A 21622-nucleotide genomic window follows, 5' to 3' on the forward strand; every position below is an offset into this window, starting at 1 on the left:
AGGTATAAATTTAACAAAGCCTGTGTCAGACCTGTAGAGTGAAAATAGCAAAAGACTGCTGAAAGAAAAGAAATGAAGACTTACATAAATGGAGTGATAAATTTGTGGTCAGTAATTAGCACCCCACCTTTGAAATGATCCACAGATGCAATATAGTCTCAAGCAAAATTCCAAAAGGAATCTTTGTATATATTGACAAACTTTCTAAAATGTATTTGGAAATGCAAAGGAAATAGAAGAGCTAAGGATTTTTGAAAAATAACAGCAAAGTCAGAGAACTTCCACTATTTTAACAGAGTTGACCCTTGAACTACATGAGGTTCAGGGGTGCCAACCCTCCCTGCCATTGAAAACACACAAGTAAGGGAAAACGCATCATAGCACAGCGGAAATGCATCCGACTAGGAACCATGAGGTTGTGGGTTCAATCCCTGTCCTCACTCAGTGGATTAATGATCCGGCGTTGCTGTGAGCTGTGGTGTAGGTCACAGATGTGGCTCAAATCCTGCGTTGCTGTGACTTTGGTGTAGGCTGGGAGCTGCAGCTCCCATTTGACCCCTCACCTGGGAACTTCCATATGCCATGCGTGCAGCCCTAAAAAGACAAAAAGAAAAAAAAAATCAAAAACTTTGCTCTTTGAAAGACATTGCTAACAGGAAGAAAAAAAAAAGAAATTGGCAAGCCATAGACTGGGAGGAAATATGTGCAAATCACATATAGGACTAAAGACTTCTATCCAAAATATATAAACAACCTCTAAATGCAACAACAGGAAACAAACAATTCAATTCAAAGTGGGCAAAAGATTGGAAAAGACACTTTGCCAAAGAAGATATGGAGATAATAAACACATTTAAAAGTTTTCAACCTTATTAGTCATTAGGGAAAGGCAAATTAAAATATGACGACCTACATATTCAAATGGCTGTTTTTTTAAACTGAGAATAAGAAGTGTTGTCTAGGATGCAGAGAAAGAGGAACTTTTAAACTTTTCTAATAGGAATGCAAATTGGTATAGCCACTACGGAAAACAGTTTGGTGATATCATATGAAATTAAACATACACATACATTTGACAGCAATTCCGGGTTCGGGTACTTAACCAAGAATAATGAAACGTGTGTTCACATAAAATTCTGTATATAAATGCTTATGTGGCTCTATTCATGATCACCAAAATATTAAAAACAAGGAAATTTTGACTGGTGAATGGATAAACAAACTGTGGTATAGACACACAAAGGGATACTCTTCAATGATACAAGGGAACAAACTATTCATACACATAACGGCATGGATAAATTTCAAATATATTACAGTTAGTTAAAAAAAAAAAAAAGGCCAGACTCAGAAAACCTATTTACTGTGTGATACATGGCTGGTTTGTTTTTTTTTTTTTTTTTTTTTGTTTTTTTTTTTTGCTTTTCAGGGCTGCACCTGCAGCATATAAAGTTCCCAGGCTAGGGGTTGAATTGGAGCCACAGCAACATGGGATCCAAGCCACATCTGCAACCTACAGCACAGCTCATGATAATGCCGAATCACCTACCCACTAAGCGAGGCCAGAGATGGAACCCACAGCCTCATGGATACTAGGCAATTTGTTTCCACTGAGCCACAGTGGGAACTCCTGATACATGGCATTTTGGAAAAGGTGAAACCATAAGGATGGTTGCCAGAGGTCAAAGGTATGGAAAGTAAATGCACCTACGAAGGGACAGGATGAGGAAATTTTGGAGGGTAGTGGAAACTGCTCTATATCTTCTTTTTTTTTTTTTTTCTTTTTATGGCCGCACTTTTGTCACATGGACGTTCCCGTGCTAGGGTTCGAAGCAGAGCTGCAGCTGAGGCCTACATCACAGCCATGGCAACACTGGATCCGACCCACAGCTGCAACCTATGCTGCAGCTGTGACAATGACAGATCCTCAGCCCACTGAGAGAGGCCAGGGATCAAAACTACATCCTCATGGAGACTACTTGAGTGCTTATAATAGAACTGACAGAGACAACTTTTGAAAAAACATGAATTACTAATATTGACTTGGAATGTAACACTTGAAAGGACAAAGGAACCATTAAACAAATTGAATGTATTTCCGGGCAAATCTCTTCTTACTAAATGGAGAGCAAGCTCAAATAGTTTTATAGGCGAAGCTTCCCTAGATTCTAAGCATACCACCCATCTTATTAAAAATAAAATTATACAAACCTATTTCAATGAACAGAAAAACTAAACTTATCTAATGCATGTTATATGACTGCTCTAATTTCAATATCCAAACTAGATAAAGATAATACTGGAAAACAAGTCTAGACCAATTTCATCTGCAAATAGATTTTTTCTTTAAGTTAAATAGAGAAATCAAATCCAACATTACATAATGATCAAGTCTGTATTATCCCAAGAATGTAAAATTTCCTAACATCAGGAAATTTTCCAATATCCTCACTGTGATCAGATTAGAGGAAAGGAGTAAGCACATAAATCATGCTTATAAATACGGGGGGGGGAGCATTTGCTGAAATAAGACATGCCTTTGTAACTTACCAAAACATTCGTGTTAGCACAAGTCTGTGTCCCCTGCACGTCCCTGGGCCTGATAACACACAGTGGGGCCAGGAAAACCAACAGGTTAGAGTCTAGAGCAGAGAAGGGTTTATTGCAAGGAGAGGCCATGCAAGGAGAGGGTGGCTCATGCCCAAAACAATATCTGGAACACCTTGAACCAAAATTGCAAAGCACTTTTAAAGACAAGAGGAGTGTGGTTGGTGGTTGCCAACTTCTTGGTGCAGAAATCCTTTGTTCTTGTATCACATACCACAGAGGGCAGGTAAGCATGTGCCTGTAAGCCTCCAAGGAGATATACATTGTAGTTCAGAGAGGAGCTAATCAGAGACTATGCGGGAAGAACCATGTGGAAGGACCAGAGGGCCCCCAAGGGTCCTGCTGAACTGCAATCCCCCCACCCCATTTCTTTGATATCCTCCATCTGGACACGCGTCGGAAAAGGAATAAAAGCTCAGAGGTACCCCCGGGGTCCTGCTCAGTTTTACCAGCAGACACGGGTTCAAGAGTGGCCGGTGGTGTCTGGGTGTGATACCGCCACCACATTTTTACTTCCAAACGTATTTCTCTCTTCAATGGCCAATGCGGGTGTCACCATTAATGATTTTACTGCATTTCCAGATATGAGGCGATGCAAGAATTTGAGTTTGTAAAATCTTCCCAAAGTATCAAACTATCTGAAGACCTGTTCTGTCCGTTTCTCCCAGAGCACAGATGGCCTCACTCGTGTATTCTTTTCAGGGGATGCTGAGAGTCAGCAGCTGCAGTGGCCATTGACTTAATCCTTCTAGAGAAAGATGGCAAGTGCCACTTTTTAGTTGGCAGGGCCCCTTCAGTGTCATAAACGTGACCTTGGTTTTGAGGGCACTTCATGACCCTTTCATTCCATGTTTACTCCCAGGTCTGGCAAAGATTTCACTGATAGGCCACTCAGTGTGCTATTACTGGACTAGGCCTTATTAACAGTAGTCAGAACTCTCTGGACCACCAACCATCTATGTTATTCTTTGGCCTGGGAAAATATTCCCTCTTGTTATTTCTTCCCACATCCAGTTACACGATTACAAACATGAATCTCATATGGAACTAGGTATTTTCTGAGGCTTAGACAAACATCTGTTAATGCAAGAAACAACAGTTTTGTAAAACATAAAATACAAGTCATAAGTTGTTGCAAATATCTCCTGGTTTCAGAGGGGATATGTTCATTTCTTCTTTCCTGCAGCCACTCCCAGGTGGGCTGGGTCAGGATGTTCCCTGTGAGCTGAACTAAGTTATTTTACTTACTTGTTTGTTTATTTATTTATTTTAGGGCTGCAGGTGCAGCATATGGAAATTCCCAGGCTAGGGATCGAATCCACAGCCATAGCAACACAGGATCTAAGCCACGTCTTCAACCTACACCACAGCTCATGGCAATGCTGGATCCTTAACCCACTGAGTGAGGCCAGGGATGGAACCCACAACCTTATGGATACTAGTCTGGTACATCACCACTGAGTCACAAGGGGAACACCTGAACAAAGTTATTTCAGTGTAACAATCAAGCATGGGGGCAGGGTTCCCTGAGATGGGCCATCATATGTATGCTATAAGCTACCCAAAGGCTAAACTAAAATAAGCGGATCTAATGTGGAGTCAGATCTGCTATTCCCTACTGTGGTTCCCCATTGCCAACGTCCATTCCACCATCTTTTGGGAAAAGGGGAGATGACTGCTCTGGCTAATGCCTGCTGCACTGGGGCCATGAAGGGTGATTGTGGAATGGAAGTGATGAGCCTTGGGTTGGAGTATTTCTTAGGGTCTTTTTTTTCTTTTTTTTTAATCTTTTTGCCTTGCCCAGGGCCACTCCAGCGGCATATGGAAGTTCCCAGGCTAGGGGTCTAATTGGAGCTGTAGCCACTGGCCTACACCACAGCCACATGGCAACGCAAGATCCGAGCTGCATCTGTGACCTACACCACAACTCATGGCAACGCTAGATCCTTAACCCACTGAGCAAGGTCAGGGATTGAACCTGCAACCTTATGGTCCCTGGTCAGATTTATTAACCACTGTGCCACTACAGGAACTCCTCTTAGAATCTTTAGTGTGGTGGGAGACCCTCCCACAATGAAGGGAGGGAAGGCAACCTTTGCGCATGACTAACTCTGTGGCAACATGACATAATCAGTTTCCATGTGCGCATGTGCAACTATGTAATATGGACCATCCAATCAGAATTTAGAGAATGTATGTTACCTTAAAAGGGGGACAAAGGGACCAAAACCTAAAGGGGAAACTAGTGGGGGTATGTGAGGCAGCGGCCCATTGGGTTCTGGACTCAGCCTTTGGATATGAATCTGCTGAGCCAGTGGCGGCACAAATAAACCCTGCCTCCTGGAATCAAGCCTTGCTGTCCTGTCTCTCTGTACAAGAATCCTGCAACATTAGTAAATAGCACAATTCTTTCCTTCTTTATCTACAATTATGTTTGAACCTGACTTAGCTCTGTTGTTGTCTAATTTGTAATTGACTTAGCTTTTGATTTCAAAAGCTGTCTATTAACTTTCTGACTGTGTCAAAACTATACAAGATTCCCATACTGTTCTACTGAACAAGATTAAAGAAATAGGTTGGCTCACCCTTGTCAACCTATAATGAAGGAACTATCTGGAAAGGTGGGCCTTAAACAGTATGTGCGGACCTCAATCAATAGAATCAGAATTTGATATCTATTGAAATAGTCCCTTTCTCTCCAAAAACACCCTCATTTTAAAATCAAATACGGCCAGGAAGTTCCTTCCATGGCTCAGTAGTAACGAACCCAACTCGTATTCATGAGGATGTGGGTTCAATCCCTGGCCTCGATCAGTGGGTTAAGAATCTGGCTTTGCCATAAGCTGTGGCACAGGTCACAGATTCGGCTCAGATCCCACATTGCTGTGGCTGTGGTGTAGGCCAGCAGCTGCAGATCCAATTTGACCCCTAGCCTGGGAACGTCCATATGCTGCAGGTGCAGCCCTAAAAAGACAAAAACAAACAAAAATCAAATACAGCCAAATTAAGATTAGTTGGTTTTCAAAATAAGTCCAGTTAGATGATCATTTGCTCCTTTAAATTGGCTATGCTGGGATTTTTTTCTTTCCATAAAGAGTCTCAGACAAATTTTAAAAGGCCTCTCAGGGCCAGGAAAGCTGTGCCAAGGAATTGTCACATTTCACTTTACAAGGCTGGGTGAATTCCTCCCTTTTTGAGGTCCCCAAAATACTTTGAGGGTTTTTTGGTACCTATTAGGAGGTAGCCTTCCTAATTTATCTGAAAAAGCTGTTGGGAACCTAAAAGATTCCAATCTCTGGAGGGGTTAGGTGGAAAGAAAGTATAAACCCTTCAACTCTGCCACAAAGCATAATCCCCCGAACTGCTAGCCCAGGGGGAAAGATTTCCCCACATCTCCAAAAAACACAGATCGAAAGCCAGTAACATCTCAGGCAAAACCAAAAAGGCATCATCATATTCATCAGTTTACTCAGTCTTACGTAATCAATCCCTCTTACCAACAGTTCTATGAAATCAGAGTTTCCATTAGACTTTCAAAGTGTCTCACCTAGTTTGGCAGTATGACTTAAAAGTTATCAGAAACCTGTTTTTGAAAAAGGTCCTTCTTCTTGAAAATGTGGCAATTTTGCAAAGCATCAGCTTGTCTATTAAAGACCTTTAAAAAACAAGGTTAGCCATCTGATCACAATGCTTCTTGACAAAGAAGCTTATCAAAGTTGCTGTGGCATACACCATTGAAAACAATGAAAATTATAACATTACCCCAGGACATACCCAAATTTCAGAAACCTTATGTGATTTCTAGAATGTCTATATTACTGAGAACACTTATCACTCATTTGACAATAATTTAACATACCAACCAATCCCAGTTAAATATTTTTTCTTTCTGAGATGCCTCAGGGCTCCTGTGAAATCCCAAAGTTAGCTGAACTCAAAAGAACTTTGATCAAGAAATCAAAGAAGATGTAAAGAAATGGAAAGATATTCCATGTTCCTGGACTGGAAAAATCAATATTGTGAAAATGGCCATACTACCCAAAGCAATCTACAGATTCAATGCAATCCCTATCAAATTACCCATGACATTTTTCACAGAACTAGAACAAACAATCCAAACATTTATATGGAACAACAAAAGACCCAGAATCGCCAAAGTAATCCTGAGAAACAAAAAACAAGCAGGAGGCAAAACTCTCCCAGACTTCAAGAAATACTACAAAGCTACAGTCATCAAAACAGTGTGGTACTGGTATCAAAACAGACAGACAGACCAATGGAACAGAATAGAGAATCCGGAAATAAACCCTGACACCTATGGTCAATTAATCTTCGACAAGGGAGGCAAGAACATAAAATGGGAAAAAGAAAGTCTATTCAGCAAGCATTGCTGGGAAACCTGGACAGCTGCATGCAAAGCAATGAAACTAGAACACACCCTCACACCATGCACAAAAATAAACTCCAAATGGCTGAAAGACTTAAATAGAAGACAGGACACCATCAAACTCCTAGAAGAAAACATAGGCAAAACACTCTCTGACATCAACATCATGAATATTTTCTCAGGTCAGTCCCCCAAAGCAATAGAAACTAGAGCAAAAATAAACCCGTGGGACCTCATCAAACTGAAAAGCTTTTGCACAGCAAAGGAAACCAAAAAGAAAACAAAAAGACAACTTTCAGAATGGGAGAAAATAGTTTCAAATGATGCAACCAACAAGGGCTTAATCTCTAGAATATATAAACAACTTATACAACTCAACAGCAATTAACTCAATCAATCAATGGAAAAATGGGCAAAAGACCTGAATAGACATTTCTCCAAAGAAGATACACAGATGGCCAACAAACACATGAAAAAATGCTCAACATCGCTGATTATAAGAGAAATGCAAATCAAAACTACCATGAGATACCACCTCACACCAGTCAGAATGGCCATCATTAATAAATCCACAAATAACAAGTGCTGGAGGGGCTGTGGAGAAAAGGGAACCCTCCTGCACTGCTGGTGGGAATGTAAACTGGTACAGCCACTATGGAGAACAGTTTGGAGGTACCTTAGAAATCTATACATAGAACTTCCATATGACCCTGCAATCCCACTCTTGGGCATCTATCCGGACAAAGCTCTACTTAAAAGAGACACATGCACCCGCATGTTCATTGCAACACTATTCACAATAGCCAGGACATGGAAACAATCCAAATGTCCATCGACAGATGATTGGATTCGGAAGAGGTGGTATATATACACAATGGAATACTACTCAGCCATAAAAAAGGATGACATAATGCCATTTGCAGCAACATGGATGGAACTAGAGAATCTCATACTGAGTGAAATGAGCCAGAAAGACAAAGACAAATACCATATGATATCACTTATAACTGGAATCTAATATCCAGCACAAATGAACATCTCCTCAGAAAAGAAAATCATGGACTTGGAGAAGAGACTTGTGGTTGCCTGATGGGAGGGGGAGGGAATGGGAGGGATCAGGAGCTTAGGTTTATCAGACACAACCTAGAATAGATTTACAAGGAGATCCTGCTGAATAGCATTGAGAACTATGTCTAGATACTCATGTTGCAACAGAAGAAAGGGTGGGGGAAAAATGTAATTGTAATGTATACATCTAAGGATAACCTGACCCCCTTGCTGTACAGTGGGAAAATAAAATTTAAAAAAAAAGAACTTTGATCAAAATTTGATAGGAAATTTGTCAAAAATATCAGTTTTTTTGTAGTGTGTGTGTGTGTGTTTAGGGCTGCACATGGGGGGTATGGAAATTCCCAGGCTAGGGGCTGAATCTGAGTTACAGGTACCAGCCTACACCACAGCTCATGGCAGTACCAGATTCTTAACCCACTGAGCAAGACCAGGGATTGAACCTGCATCCTCGTAGGTTCCTTACCACTGAGCCACAACAGGAACTCCCAAAATACAGTTCTAAAAACATTTTGTCAGATAGAATCATACATCACTGTGAATACTTAAATACAGATCACTCAAAGGCAAGAAGTTCACAATCTGTTATCAAAAGCAGCATTCTAAGTAAATTTGTTCTCTTAGCAGAGAGGAACCAAATCTAGTCCAGCACCAGCCTACTTTTAATAAAAACCATTTACCTAATTAAGCTTAATCTAATCTCAGCCCGACATACCAAAAAACCCTTTTCTACTCAAAATATATGCCCTGTTTTCCTAAAATACAGTGAAATGTTTCCTTTAGTATTTTTAGTGGTTTTAATGACATATTTAGATTGGAAAACTCTCGAAAACCTTAATTTTCAGGTGAAAACCAAGAGGCAAATAATTGTTAACCAAAATCTGGACAGACAGTTTTCAACATTTTTAAAAACATAATGATTCCTACAGAGTTTACCTAAAATCTTTTATCTCACTTGCATTTAATTCACTCATAACATTTCATCATATCAAGTTTTTTTTCTTGTTGACGCATTGGTAACAGATAAAACAAGATTTTATTTAATTTCTATTACACCTAGGTGAAGTACCTAGGTGAAGTCACCAAGCCAGCTTTCTCTAACTGCATATGCCAAAAGAACTAGTTTTGGAATTTCAAGAGTTTCATCTTTTTTTTTGTCTTTTGTCCTTTTAGGGCCGCACCCACAGCATATGGAGGTTCCCAGGCTAGGGATCTATACCTGAGCCACAGCAACACGGGATCCAAGCCACATCTGCAACATACACCACAGCTCAGGGCCAACACCGGATCCTTAACCTATTGAGTGAGGCCAGGGATTGAACCCACAACCTCATGGTTCCTACTCGGATTCGTTTCCACGGTGCCACAACGGGAATTCCAAGAGTTTCATCTTAACCAGTTTTCTCCAGGGTCTAAAGAACATAGTGGCCATGCAGCAGTTTGAAAAAAAAAAAAACAAAAAAACCTCTGTCTCTCCCTTTCTGGAAGCATGCTAGAGATCTCCCTGTTTGCACAGTGCACTCTGGGGGACTAACTATCAAATGGGAGAGAGCTCTGATGATCACGGCAGGTGTTATCAAATATCAGAGGAGCAAATCCAATGCAAAACGGCTTTCAAGATCACAGGTCCCTAGCACCAAAAACGGAGATTCCCATCCATTGCAAAGGAAAAATCCCAACCAATGTTTTTGTCTTTGTTTTGTCTTTTTGCCTTTTCTAGGGCCGCTCCCGCGGCATAGGGAGGTTCCCAGGCTAGGGGTCGAATCAGAGCTGTCGCCGCCAGCCTACACCACAGGCACAGCAAACACAGGATCCGAGCTATGTCTTCGACCTACACTACAGCTCACAGCAACGCCAGATCCTTAATCCACTGAGCGAGGCCAGGGATTGAACCCACAACCTCATGGTTCCTAGTCCAATTCATTAACCACTGAGCCACGACGGCAACTTCCCAACCAATGTTCTCAATCAATGTTCTGCCACAGGCGAAGCCCAATGCAATACGGAAGGATACCTGGTGTCGTCACACACGAGCCTCGTTATCAAAGGCATCTCAACTTACCAATGCCGAGTCTTACAACACACACACTCAACTCACAAACGATCAGACAAGGAGGAGCCCAGAAATTCCACCTCCATTCCCAGATGGAGGCCTCCAGAGCGGCCTGGCTTGCCAAAGAGAATGGCCCATGAGTGATTCACCCCAAAATGATACACACAAAACACAAACAACAAATAAGCTATGGTTGCACAGACAATCAGAGGAAGCATAGTCTAAACTTCCACTCCCACTGCCAGATGGAGGAAACCTCCAGACTGGCCCAGGCCTCAAAGGAGAACAGACCCAAAGTGGCTCCCTTCCCCCGATAGAAGCAGCTCAGATGGAGTGAATTCCCAGCCTGTGCGAGCTGAGTGACTTACCCCGCAGGGAACACCCTGTGTGGACCACAGCTCTGGGTGTTTCTCAGCACCATAGCCTCGTGCTGTGGGCGGCCAGCGCCTCTCAGGGACAGTCCCGCCAAGATCTCCCGCATGAAATGGGCTCTGGCACCTGCTGAAGCGGCAGGGAAGAGGCTGCCCCCCCGCTGGGGCCAACCCGCCACAGGCACAGACTCCTAGGCTGGCTTCGCCAAAACTGTTAGCAAGTTGGCAAGTCCATGTGCCCTGCAAGTCCATGTGCCCAGCTCACTGTGAGGCCAAACAAACCGAAATGTTGGCATTTGCAGCAGAGAAAAGTTTACAGCAAGGCCATGCAAGGAGACAGGTGAATCATGCCTAAAAAATATCCCAAACTCCCTGAACCAAACTTGGAAAGCCCTTTTAAAGGCAAAGGGAGGGAGCGGCGTGGCTGGTTGTTGCAAACTTCTTGGGGCAGAAACTCTTTGTTCCTGCAGCTGTCCAGAGAGGACAGGTCACATGTTCCTGCAAAGCTCCAACAAGATACATGTTATACTTCAGAGAGGAGCTGAAGCAGAGGATATCGGCAAGGGTCTGGCCCCAGAAAGCCCCAAAGGGTCCTGCTGGGTTGTGTTAGCCAACCAAGGCAATTTCCTCAACCGGTAAAATTCACCACCAAATTTTTTGGTAAACATCATACCTTTTAATAAAATTTTGGAATAATGTGTATTAAAGAGAGTAAGAGTTTAGGAATGACTATTTTGACCGCTACTATTCAATATTTTGGTGACGGTCACAATCAATGAAATAAGAGAAAAATAAATCCATGGAATAGAGATTGGAAAAGAAGAGATAATTGCGATTATTATTAGAAAATAAGAATTCCTATGCAGAAATTCAATACCATATATATATATATAATATATATATATATATATATATATATATATATATCAGGAATCCTGGATTCAGGATCAGCATACAAATGTTAGTAGTTCTTCTAGAATCCAGCAAATAAATCATTAGAAAATGTCATTTTCTCTTTTGTTTTTGTCTTTTTTAGGGCCACACCCGTAGCATGTGGAGGGTCCCAGGCTAGGGGTGTGAATCGGAGCTGTAGCTACTGGCCTACATCACAGTCACAGCAACATGGGATCCGAGCCACATCTGTGACCTACACCACAGCTCACGGCAACATCAGATCCTTAACCCACTGAGCAAGGCCAGGGATCAAACCCACGTCCTCATGGATGCTAGTTGGGCTCGTTAACCACTGAGCCATTTTGGAAACTCCAGAAAAATGTCATTTGTAAAAGTATCATTCATAGCAGCTGCTAAAGCTAGCCAAAAAATATAATGCAACCATTTAACATATTTATGCAAAATATTACAAAGAATAACAAATGCCAATATAAATGAAAATATGTACTATGTACATAAATAAGACTCACTATCATAAAGATGTCACATTTTCTCATATTAAATTATAAAATCAAAAGCTTTTTCCATTAAAACCCAAATGCTTTCTTTATGGAGATGGGCAATTTGGTACAAAAACTCAAAACTGAAAGGTAAAAAAATGATGGGCAACACAATTTTTAAAAGAAAGTGTCAAGAGGGAGGGAGAATGTGCCAGGTAATAGATTTGTCATAGAACTAACCTCATTGAAACAACTTGGTATTATTCAGAAAGAGACAAAGAGACCAGTGGAACCAAGAGAAAGCCCTGAAACAGACCCCACTTAATGTAGAAACTTGATGCATAACAGAAGCAGAAATTACAAATGAGTAGGGAAAGGGGGAAGTTGGACGAAGAGCACTGAGACAGTGGTTTATCTATCAATACAAACACACACGTCTAGAAGTCTAGGTGCTTATCCATATGGGATATAGAAAGAGATACAGAGATATTGATAAGCAGCTCTGTGTATGTATGTGTGTGAATATTCATGTATAAAAATACTGTGTGTATATACCTACATTCCACTGTTTTGAAAATGCAATCCAGGAGTTGTAAAATTATACATGTGAACATGCACAAAGGTTTGGAGATAGACATTTTAAACACAATACCAAGAGCACATACCATCAAAAAACAGAATGATAGGAGTTCCCATCATGGCTCAGCAGACACGAATCTGACTAGTAACCATGAGGAAGCAGGTTTGATCCCTGGCCTTGCTCAGTGGGTTAAGGATCCGGCGTTGTTGTGGCTGTTGTGTAAGCTGGCAGCTACAGCTCCATTCAACCCCTAGCCTGAGAATCTCCATATGCCATGGGTGGGGCCCGAAAAAGACACACACACACACACACACACACACACACACACACGCACGCACGCACAAAAAAGAATGATAAATGTGATTACATTGAAATTTAAAATGGTATCTGTGTGTCAAAGATACCATGAATACATTTTAAACAAGTTATAATCTAAGAGTATATATTGCAACATATAATCAATATCATAATATTATCAAGAAAATATATAGTACTCCTGCAAGGTCATTAAAAACAAATTTTTTTTTGTTTGTCTTTTTGCCTTTTCTAGGGCCGCTCCCATAGCATATGGAGATTCCCAGGCTAGGGGTCTAATCAGAGCTACAGCCACCGGCCTACACCAGAGCCACAGCAACTTGGAATCCGAGCCGCGTCTGCAACCTACACCACAGCTCACGGCAATGCCAGATCCTTAACCCACTGAGCAAGGCCAGGGACTGAACCCGCAACCTCATGGTTCCTAGTTGGATTCGTTAACCGCTGATCCATGATGGGAACTCCTAGAAACAAATATCTTAATAATAATAGTCAAATTCATAAAAGATGAAACCCTAATGGCCCATAAGTATATGGAATGCTGCTTAATCTCACTAATATGCAAAAAGAATTCAAATCAAAACAAGGAGATGCAATTATTCCACATCAGAGTATATCACCAAATTGGCTAAAATTTTCAAATCTGGCAATATCAAGTGGTGACTGAAGTTGAGAGGAAATAAAAACATTCACAAGTTGTTAGTAAGAACTAAAATTGCTATAACCCCCACTTTTTTTTTTTTTTTTTTTGTCTTTTTAGGGCTGTACTCACGGCATATGGAGGTTCCCAGGCTGGGAGTCTAATCGGCCTACGCCAGAGTCACAGCAACACCAGATCCGAGCCACATCTACAACCTACACCACAGCTCATGGCAATGCAGGATCCTTAACCCACCGAGCGAGGCCAGGGATCGAACCTGCAACCTCATGCTTCCTAGTCAGATTCACTTTCGCTGCGCCACAACGGGAACTCCTATAACTACTTTCAAAAGAATTTGAAACCGCCCTACCCCACAGCTCAGGAACACCACTTCTCTGCAGGTACTGCAGAGAAAGTGACAATGCGTACTCAAGAGGATGGGCTCAGGGAGTTCCTGCTGGAGCTCATAGTAACAAACCCTACTAATATCCATGAGCACACTGGTTCGATTGCTGGACTTGCTCAGTGCCTTAAGGGTCCAGCGTTGCCGTGAGGTGAGCTGTGGTATAGGTCACAGACATGGCTCCGATCTAGTGTTGTTGTCGCTATGGCTAGGCTGGTGGCTACGACTCTGATTTGACCCCTAGCCTGGGAAATTCCACGTGCTTCGGGTCTGGCCCTAATCAAATGAATGAACTGTCTGTATAAACATTCACAGGGATACATCTCAAAAACCTCGTGTTGAGTAAGAAAAAACAAAGTGGCAGGTACGTATGTGTTGTATGACCCTTTTTCAATAAAATGTGGGATCACCCACACCAGTCCTTCATGGATACAAACATTTGAGGCAAAAGTACAAAACCCGATAAGGAAGCATACACCCCACTTCAGGGAGTGGCCCTGGGGAGACGTCTAAAAAGAGTCTTCAGGAGTTCCCATCGTGGCACAGTGGTTAACGAATCCGACTAGGAACCATGAGGTTGCGGGTTCAGTCCCTGGCCTTGCTCAGTGGGTTAAGGATCCGGCGTTGCCGTGAGCTGTGGTGTAGGTTGCAGACATGGTTTGGATCTCGAGTTGCTGTGGCTCTGGTGTAGGCCGGTGGCTGTAGCTCCGATTCGACCCCTAGCCTGGGAACCTCCATATGCCGTGAGAGTAGCCCAAGAAATGGCAAAAAGACCAAAAAAAAAAAAAAAGAGCCTTCAACTCTCTCTGTAGCCATTTTCCTTAAGACGGGAGAGAGGAAAGGAGGAGGGAGAAATGGATGATGAGAACATGATTATTGCTCTATTTTCCCCTGTATTTTGTGACTTCCTGTTTGAATTATTTTGTAACAAAAATAAGAACGGAGAAGAAACAGCTGAGGGAGAGAGGAAGGAAGAGTCTGAATGGAAATTCACCAAAATGTTGAGAGCAACTATCTCTTTAGAGCATTATGGGAGGTTTTGACATTTTTTTTTTCTTTTACACTTTTTCATATTTTCCAAATTATCCCCAGGAAGCATGTATGCTTTTTGTAATCTGAACAAAAACAATAACTGCTCTTTTAAAAGCACCTTTCCTGAGCCGTTGTGATTTAAAAGCCTGGATTGTAGAAGAGACGCTGGTATTTTTGACATCCAGGTCAGCTCTCCTAGCGCCTTGTCCAAGACAGGTTTCTGGGGGAACTGATAAGGACACCACCGAATTTAAATTCCACTATCAGAACCACCCTCCAGGCCTCAGGGGTTGAGGGCTCCAGAAGTCACAATCTGTCTGCCAGCCTCCCAGGGGGCAGGGACTGCAAGAAGAGATAAAAGCCAGTCTTGTTGTTCCGAACATCTGTGAAAATCGAGGTCACCATCCCCATAACCAGCTTATCACAGGGAAGGTCCCCTTGATGCCCCTGAAATGTGGGTGTGACCCGCTAAATCTTCCCGCACATGGGCATCATCCTCTCAGCATCATGTGGGCACCAGGCTCAAACAACTTAAAGTCTTTCCCCCAGTGGCTTTTATATTTATTTCTTGAACCAAGTCTGGGAAGCCTCAGTCTTGTCTCCATCTCACAGTGGAAAAACTGGGACTCAGAGAAGTTAATTAACCTGGACAGGGCCACCCAGCTCATAAGTGGGGCAGAGCCAGCACTCCAGGAGGCCACGCACAACCCTCATGGTGGAATATTAGGCACCAGGAAAAAGCTGAGATGAGAAATGATTTTAGGATTGGGGTGGACCATTCCCCAAAACCCTCAACCCAGAACAAGAAAGCCGCCCCACGTGTAGGAGCTGTGTGGGGTAGGGGGTGTTATTTGGAGATTAGACTCTGAGGATTCCTATCCAGATGCCAGCCTTCTGAATTAGTATTAGTATTAGTATTAGTATTAGTATTAGTATTTTGCTTTTTAGGGCTACACCTGCGGCATATGGAAGTTCCCAGGCTAGGGTTTCACATTGGAGCTACAGCTGCCAGCCTGCTGTGCCACAGCCACAGCAACTCAGGATCCAAGCCGCATCTGCAAACTACACAACACTCCTGGCAACGCTGGATCCCTGACCCACTAAGAGAGGCCAGGAATCAAACCCGCATCCTCATGAATACTAGTCAGATTTGTTTCCACTGCGCCAAAACAGGAACTCCCCAGCCCTCTGATTCTAATTGGTGGGTGGTCGGTGTCAGTAAGAGCCTGCCCCCCTGCTCCCACATCCTCTGCTTAGTGATGAGGCACTTGGCGTTAATGTATGAGATGCTGGAAAGGGCTGAATGAATGGGAATGAGAAAAATGACAGTGTTTTCTCCCATCAGTCTTTCTGATTGCTTTTAACTCTCGTTTCTGGAGAGGATCTATTGGAGGTAAGCTCCAAACTAATCATTTTTCACCACCATCAGGAAAAACACACAGTACTTAAAGGTCAGCAGGAGCCCTCGTGAGATCGAGGCGGAAGGCAACCCGTGGGGTAGCTATGCCCAAAATTTGTAAATGGCTCTGGGAAGCCCTGCAGGTTTCTGTACACCATCCTAACCATCCAGAATGGAGGAGGGCTGGAGCCTCTAGCCCTCCCCTGACCTTCCCCTGGGACCCCTGCACCTGCCAAGCCCAGGCCTCAGCCCAGCCTCGGTATCCTGGGTAAAATCATCCCCTCTCCCCATGGGCCAAGCTCCCTCTGGCTATCCTGGGGCAGGAGATGATCTCAAAGCTGCAGGAACAGTTGTTCATCTGCACGGGACTGAGAGCCTCGGGGGCGGGGGGGGGGGGGCAGCACGCACTGTTGCCAGGTCTGAGGTTGCTCTGCTGATGTTCTGGTCCGCTGTTCTCAGCAGAGCCTGATACCCCCAGAGCTGCGGCATTACTGTGATCCAAATCCAGGCAGCTTCTCCCTCGACGGCTCGTGCAGTTCTGCAGAGACCAGGTGGTAAACTGGATGACTGCAACAGGGGCTCCCCAGCATGATGGGGAGAGGATGCTCTCAGAGTTCCCGCTATAAGGTACTCTTTAGAGTTCCTGCTATGGTTCAGCGGTAACAAACCCGACTAGTATCCATGAGGATGTGGGTTCCATCCCTGGTCCTGCTCAGTGGGTTAAGGATCCAGCACTGCCGTGAGCTGTGGTGTAGGTCGCAGACATGACTCAGATCCTGAGTTTCTGTGGCTGTGCTGTAGGCTGGCAGCTGCAGCTCTGATTTGACCTCTGGCCTGGGAACGTACAAATAATGGGTGCGGCCCTAAAAACAAAAAAAGCATTACAATAGAGTTCCCACTGTGGCAGAGAAGGTTAAGGATATGGCATTATGGCAGGCGTGGCATAGTTTGCAGCTGCAGCACAGATTCCATCTCTGGCCCAGGAAATTCGATATGCTGTCGGTGTGGCCAAAAAGGAAAAAAATTAAAAAATAAAAATAAGGAGTTCCTGTTGTGGTGCAGCAGAAATGAATCTGGCTAGGAACCATGAGGTTGCAGGTTTGATCCCTGGCCTCGAACAGTGGGTTAAGGATCTGGCATTGCCATGAGCTGTGTGTAGGTCACAGACGTGGCTCAGATCTAGTATTGCTGTGGCTCTGGCATAGGCCAGCAGCAACAGCTTCGATTAGACCCCTAGCCTGGGAACCTCCATATGCCACTGGTGCGGCCCTAAAAAAGGATAAAATACAAAAAAAAAAAAAATTTAATTTAAAAATAAATAAATAAATAATAAAAATAAAATAAAACAATGCCCTCACTCAGCATATAAATGGGGTAGGGGAGTTCCCGTCGTGGCTTAGTGGTTAACGAATCCGATTAGGAACCATGAGGCTGCGGGTTTGATCCCTGGCCTTGCTCAGTGGGTTAAGGATCCAATTGCCGTGAGCTGTGGTGTAGGTCGCAGACGCGGCTCGGATCCCACATTGCTGTGGCTGTGACTGTGGCTGTCGGCTACAGCTCTGATTCGACCCCTAGCCTGGGAACCACGGCAGCGGCCCAAGAAAATGGCAAAAAGCCAAAAAAAAAAAAAAAAAAAAAAAAGTGGGGTAGAAGCAACACCCCAGACCACTACCTGTTATTCTAACAGGGGAATTCAGGCACCAGTATCAAGCTAAGGAAAGAAAGTTGGGAGGAGCAGTAGCTCAGTTTTGACACATGAGAATGAAGGCCCTGTCACATCAGAAAACCTGGAAGTGTCCATTTTTATATGAAAGCGTTCACATTTGTAACCATGGCAACTACTTTTTAAAAGCTCTAAATCTCTCTGGACCAACCGAATTCAATAAGTGTACAGGTTGAATTTGGCCTCTGGGCTACCATCTGGTTTGTGGGCTGGCAAGTGGCAGGTCCAAGTAATACAACACGATGTTACAGGAATGATGATAGAAGGCAGCTCTCATTTATCACGCACTTGCTGACAATGACATTGGCTTATGCTAGATCAATCCCATTAGATAGGGTCGCAGGAACTTGCTTCCAACCTGGCCCATCCCAGGTGTTAGCAGGGATGGTGAGCAGGTCCAGGCGTGCAGACACCCAGGCCTGCCCAGCTGCTCCACCCTCCTTCCAGAAGGCTGTCTACCTCCTTCTGGGGACAGAGTTTGAAGTCTCCAATGTAAAAGCTGGGCCAAGGCTAGGGGGCAGAAAGCCCAGAAGTGGGGTCACCTGGAGACCATGCTCAGCCAATGGGGGGCGGGAATCAATGGATAAATGCCTCAACCTGCTGCCTTGGGAGTGACAATTCTTTTTTTTTTTTTTTTTTTTTTTGTCTTTGTCTTTGTCCTTTTTAGGGCCTCACCTGTGGCATATGGAGGTTCCCAGGCTAGGGGTCAAATCGGAGCCACAGCCACAGCAATGCAGGATCCGAGCTGTGTCTGCGACCTACACCCCAGCTCACAGCAACACCAGATCCTTAACCCACTGAGCAAGGCCAGGGATCAAACCCACAACCTCATGGTTCCTAGTCGGATTCATTTCCCCCTGCACCACGTCGGGAACTCCAGGAGTGACAATTCTGAGGGTACTCTGTGTGCTACCTTGCAGGGTTCCCAGCAGGAAGGAGCCCCGCCACCCACAGAAACAGCCAGCTAAGCAAGGCACCGTCCGCTCCTTCTCCTCTTCCTTCATCTCACCCCCAACCCACTCCCCCTCACTCCTGCTTCCTGAAGTCACCTCCCAAACACACTGCCTGCATCCCAAGTTCTTCAGTCAGCCTCTGCTGTCCGAGGAATCCCAACTAAGACAGAGGGTTTGCAGATAAGGACACTGAAGCTCAGAGAGGTTAAGCAACGTGCGCAGAGCAACTCAGCTGAGAAAAGGACAGAACTGGAAGTGAATAAGGAAGAGCTGGCTCTCAAGTCTTACCCTTAAGCAGCTGCCCACTGCCTCCCTAAAGAAAGTCAGCCAGTCCCTGTGGCTTCTGTCCCTCAAACCCATGGCCAGCCCTCACCCTGTGAATCTGAACCATTCCTACACCTCGGGGAAAGTGCCAAGAATGCAGCACACCCACCAAGATGCAAGAAGGCCTGCCCTGGAACTGGGCAGAACTGGTCCAGGGGACACCCCAGAGAGCCCAGGAAGAGTCCAGTGGGAGACTCTCCCCCAAATAGGCTCGGGACTCTGCTCCAGGCACCCCAGGACCTGACCTGCACCCTCTAGGGACCAGCAAGACCCATTCAAACCTGGAACATCAGAGATGAAAGAGGCGTGAAGGGCATGGAAGCCCTTTGCTCTGCAGATGGGGAGACCGCAGCCCAGACAGGGGCCCACTCTTCCCACAGCCCCACTGGGGTCCTTGATGAACAGAAGGCACATAAAGATGAAGAAGGAGACCCAAGGCCTTTGCCAGTGTCCACTCTGAGCAGAGGCAGGCCTCCTGCCTTCCAGGACTGTCCACTCTCTCAAGTAGAGGAAGGAGGCCAGGACTAGCCACAGTCTGGTCCTCTCAGGGACGTGCCAGGGAAGCCAGGCAACGTGGGAGGACAGGGTCCTGGCTGCGAGGAAATCGGTGTGGGAGGCTTCCCCAAGGACCCGTGCTAGGAGCCCAGGCCTGGCTGCTGGATTGGCTCTGCCACCCTCTGTGGAATCCTGAGTCCATAGGCTCCTCCTCTCCTGCATCTGTTTCCCAGGAGCCCAGCAATAACCACCATACCAACTAAGCTCTCCCTCGATGCAGGCTTTTCCTGCATCACAACAGCCCAGAGGCTCCGCTGCTGATTTCCCTATTCTAGAGCTGAAGAAACTCAGGTGCAGTGAGGTCAAGAGACTTGCCCAAGGTCACACAGCCTATCCACAGCCCCGTGGGCTCTCTGATCCCGAACGCCATATGGGCTCTCTTTATTTTCAGAAAAGATGGTCTTGGAGTTCCCGTCGTGGCTCAGTGGTTAATGAACCCTACTAAGAACCATGAGGTTGCGGGTTCGATCCCTGGCCTCGCTCAGTGGGTTAAGGATCCAGCGTTGCCGTGAGCTGTGGTGTAGGTTGCAGATGCGGCTGGGATCCCGGGTTGCTGTGGCTGTGGTGTAGGCCGGTGGCTACAGCTCCGATTCAACCTCTAGCCTGGGAACCTCCATATGCCATGCGAGCAGCCCTAGAAAAGGCAAAAAGACAAAAAAAAAAAAAAAAAAAGGAAAAAATGGTCTTACAGGAGCAGCAAGCCTTGCACTTCCAGGATCCTTCATCTGCTGGATGTGGAAGAAGAAAAACCCTAAACGAACTCCTTTAAGGAGTTCCTGTCATGGTGCGGAAGAAGCAAATCCAACTAGGAACCATGAGGTTTCGGGTTCAATCCCTGGCCTCACTCCGTGGGTCCAGGATCCGGCGTTGCCGTGAGCTGGGGTGTAGGTTACAGAGGCAGCTTGGATCTGGTGTTGCTGGGGCTGTGGTGTAGGCTGGCGGCTACAGCTCCAATTGGACCCCTAGCCTGGGAACCTCCATATGCCGAGGGTGCAGCCCTAAAAAGACATAAATAAATAAATAAATAAATAAATAAATAAATAAATAAATAAAGGACTCTTTTGAGAGCCTGTGTAGACAAAACAGCCAAACCTGAGCAAAGGGGCAGAGCACAGGCTGACACATCCCAGGGCCAGTGAGTGAGGAGCAGCCAGGCCAGGTCCCAGGACGTGCAAGGTGGACAGGTCACTGGGCTGGGACCTGGGGGGCCTCGGAGCTGGGACCCCTAGGCCTGAACCCTGGGTTTGCCTACAGGCCCCTGGCCAAGCCAGAGCCTGAGACCTGGCAGGGAAATCGCATCTAGGGGCCTAAGCCCCGCTGGGAAGGCTCAGGGGCTGCGAGACGGTGGAAAAGTCATTGTCAGCTGCAGAGCCTAGAGCCACATTCCTCAGTGGAGATGCCGCCCCTGCTGGGCCCCGGGGCTGCCTCTTCCTTCCCACACATCCCCCGTAGTGTCCTGGAAAAAGAACAGAGATCTGCCAACTCAGCCTCCCTAGGTGTGGCAGAAGGTCATGGCCATGGGGCCCTGTTCCTGGCCCCACATGTGGCCACAGCAGAGCAGAACCGCCCGGCCACACCAGCCGCCTCGGGGTGGTGAGGGACCTGCACGACTGCCCCATTGGAGTGGGGACTCCTGAACAGCTTCTCTAGCCCCTCCTGTGCGTCTGACCTCTGCAGCCACCCAGCCAGGGTGCACCACCCCTCAGGGCCCAAAATGCACCACTGACCTCAGTCAGGAGAGATGCCAGCCCAGCCCCCTGCTCCCTGCCCACCTTTCCACCCCCACACAAAACCTGGGCATTTTATTTTATTTTTTAG

Source organism: Sus scrofa, chromosome 6 (assembly GCF_000003025.6).
Source record: "Sus scrofa isolate TJ Tabasco breed Duroc chromosome 6, Sscrofa11.1, whole genome shotgun sequence".
In the NCBI taxonomy this organism is placed as follows: domain Eukaryota; kingdom Metazoa; phylum Chordata; class Mammalia; order Artiodactyla; family Suidae; genus Sus; species Sus scrofa.